Source organism: Protopterus annectens, chromosome 2.part0 (genome assembly GCF_019279795.1).
Source record: "Protopterus annectens isolate FY-2018-M chromosome 2.part0, PAN1.0, whole genome shotgun sequence".
NCBI classification, from domain to species: domain Eukaryota; kingdom Metazoa; phylum Chordata; order Ceratodontiformes; family Protopteridae; genus Protopterus; species Protopterus annectens.
Window position 1 is genome coordinate 724,747,800 of NC_056728.1, and position 3,779 is coordinate 724,751,578.

General features: G+C 39.2%; 1 pseudogene; it reads right to left on the reverse strand.

Moving 5' to 3' along the window:
- Positions 1-301: 301 nt before the first annotated feature.
- Positions 302-1,145, reverse strand: LOC122792774 (annotated as a pseudogene).
- Positions 1,146-3,779: the final 2,634 nt, after the last annotated feature.

Genomic DNA, 3,779 nt, shown 5'->3' on the forward strand with positions numbered 1-3,779 from the left:
ATCTACATGGAGCTGTAGATTTACTTCATTACATTTGTTAAACAAATATGTTAAATAAACTATGTCACTTTTGAAATTAATCAAGTCGGCTCATAAAGAATCACCTCTGTTTGTTAGAAACTCCAGCACTGAGTCACAAAGCTTATAAAATTGATTCAAACAGGCACCCTTTGACAGCTAATGAAATTTGGTATGAAGCAGCGAGTGACTGAATTCTTCACTGTTTTCAATACAAAGTTGTCATTAAATGAATGACTTCTTTACTGTTGTAATTATATTATGTAATGGGCTATGTAGGCGATCACTCAGGTTTTTGGTGATGAATTACACAAATTACAGTGAATACATATGGCACCACCTTTTTTAAATATACAATAAAACCGCAGTGGTGCTCTGCCATTGCTAGAGCACCATTGGTAGCAAATGACAAGATATTATTCAGAGGGATTTCTTTTTCTTTAAAAAAAACTCTTCCAATGCATAAAATATTGATTATCCTTTAGTGTCAGTAATTTTTTTTTAGCAAATAATAATTCTTGGCAATTTTTTTTCTTCTTTTATGTATCATACATATGCTAAAAGTAATGCTTCATTTCCTGGTAAAGTAGACTCATCAAGTTGTATAGAGAACCGGGTTGTTTTTACATAATCACATAATGAGTCTTCACTATGCTGGGCCATTTCATCAATTCTTCGTTACTCTGTGTTACTGCTCAAAGGAGTTTTCTTCATGATATCAGATGCTGGCTTGTGCAGTACATTGGGTATGACCTCACCAACAGCTAGTAGGATTAGTTCTTTACCAATACTATGTGGTTTTCCTGATTTAGCAATCAGCAAGGAAATGTTGTAAAAGGTGTGCAACCCATCATCATCTTGTTTGGGTGCTGCTGAAAACATACCTGCCAATATTTGTTTCAAAAATTGTTCTTTAACTGCTTCAAAATATGATAAATCCTGATCTTTTTTATCAGCATGAATGTTTATTAAATGTGCTGATAGTCTTGAAAGCTTCATAGATTCATTTGAAAAAACGTTTTGGCAAATCAGGCATATTGGTAATGTGCTGTCTGTAGGAGACTGAACAAAGCTTATTTCAAATATTCAATATCATATTGTTTACATTTCTTCTTGGGTTCAGTCATGATATTAGCTGTAAAAAGAGTTAAATATACAAAATTGTTAAAATGCAAATTTATCACATACCCAAACCAAAATATTTTTAAATATTTTATTAAATATAAAAATACTCACGTGTAAACTGCTGTTTTATTGGAAGGACAATAAGTTGCTTTGTATGTGATCAGTGTATTTTAGGTACTTATTGCACTTGCGCTACACATCAAATTATAGACTGCATGTTACACAATTCAGAAACAATCTAAAATTGATTTCATATGCATCACGTATTTTATGCTGACCCTGTAGCCTGCAAACAAAGGCCTTCATTGTTTAAATCCATGCTACTTCGAGGTTCTATAGATAAAACAAATTACAGTGTTGCAGCATTCTCAAGACTACAACCCAAGTTGTAAAACACACTAAACAAGTAAAGTAAGTGTCTTCTCTCCATTAACTGGATCCACAGCAGATATTCATTAAATAAAAACGTGCCAAATTATGCAAAACATGATGTTTTATACACCTGAATATCTCACATGCCTGGAAAACCCATTCAAATTATGATATAGAATGTATGATATAACCTGATTAGAAGCACAAAAAAGAAGTTATGTACTCACCATAATGTTCCATCTCAGTAGTTCTACTTCATTTGTCTTCAACCTGTGGGTCCTTGGATCCATATCGGATCTGACACAGCCGCATTTCCAAGCTATGGCTCCGAGCTCCATGCTCCTCCTCTTACCCACAATGACCCTGTCTCCCTTCAGATCAAGTTTGCTGCTGATACCCGACCAAATAACACCTTATGCTCCAACACAAACATTACAAAAGAACTTTAGCCCTGACAGAACCAAAGATCCCAGCAATAACTGTCAAGTACAAAGGACGTCATATCCCAAAATATAAGGTTAGGTGAAGGAGGGGGGGAATGGTTGAAGACAAATGAAACAGAACTACTCAGATGGAACGTTATGGTGAGTACATAACTTCTTTATCTGAAGTAGTTTACTTCATTTGTTCTTCAACCTGTGGGACAGTCCCCAGCTACATTACTCTTGGGAGGCCCTTATGGAAGGATATTCCGGAGCACCACAGAGCCAAAGGATGCTCTACTCCTAGAGACCAAATCCAGTTTATAATGAGAAATAAAGATGTGAGATGAGGCCCAAGTAGCAGCTGAACAAATATCATCCAAAGAGACCCTAGACCAAAAGGCCACATACGTAGCCATAGATCGGGCTGAATGAGTCTTCACTCTTCCTGGAAGAGACAAACCTCTATCTGAGTAAGCCCAGCCAATGCATTGTGAAATCCAGTCAGCAATAGTCACTTTTGAGACAGGTTTACCTAAGAAGGGCTTGGCATAGGCCACAAAAAGCTGATCAGACTTGCGGAAAGGTTTAGTCCTGTACAGATAAAACCTCAACTATGTATGTCCAGTAAATGTAACGTGTATTCCCCTTTGTTCTGGTAGTTCAGAAAAAATACTGGTAAATTAATAATCTGATTAATATTGGGCTCTGAAGCTACCTTGGGAAAGAAGGAAGGATGAGTTACTGTGTAGCGACACACTATCCTTGTGAAAAATCATGTAAGGGACTTTGATAGAAAGAGCTTGAAGCTCCAACACCCTTCTAGCAGATCTAATGGCAACCAAGAAAGCAGTTTTCCAGGTCAAAAACTGTAGATCTACGGATGCCACAGGCTCAAAGGGAGGAGAAAGAAATGCCTGCAACAACAAAGTGAGGTTCCACAGAGGAATTGAGTCCTTAACCAGGGATCTGAGAAGAAAAGCATCTTTGAGAAAAGTTTTGTAAAGTTTAGAAGAAGCCAACGAAGACATGTCTACCCCAACATGAAAATTAGAAATGGCGGCTAGTTGGACTTTCACCATTGAGGAACTAAAGCCCTGATGAAAAATGCTAGCTAGAAAATCTAAAACCACCGAAAGCGGTGCAGTGAAAGGGTCCAAAGACCTCCGAATGGTCCATGTAGAAAAACATTTGCATTTACTGCGATAAACTTTTCTGGTGGACGATTTATGAGCCGCCACCAGAATGGACTTAACAGGAGATGACAGACTTGGAGTCCTAAGAATCATGGGAAGTGGAGCAGCCAAGCAGTGAGCATCAGACTGTCCAGATCTGGATATGGAATCCCTGAGGGATGTGAAAGCAGATCCGGGACCGGATCCAAGGTCCATGGTGAAACAACTAGATGAGACCTGAGTAAGGGAAACCAAACTTGTTGAGGCCAAAATGGGGCGATGAGGATCACAGTGCTCCCCAGCCTTCGGGCTTTTGGAAAAAATTTCATATGAGGGAAAGAGGAGAATATGCATAAAGAAGCCCGGGAGGCCAAGCATGAATCAGACAGTCTCTGGGGGCTTCCCCCAAGAGGGGTTCAGGTGAAAAACTCGCTGGAAGGAGATGTGAAGAGATCACAGCAAGGAAGACCCCACTCTAGGAAGATTTGTTCTGCTACTGAAGGCTTCAGAGACCACTCGTAAGGCATCAGGATAGATCTGCTGAGCCTGTCCACTAAAATGTTGGACCAACCCGGGATGTGCGTTGCCACCAGAAAACGGCTGGTGGAGATCGCCCATTCTCACACTCTCATGGCCTTTCAACATAAGGGATAAGATCCGCTTTCCC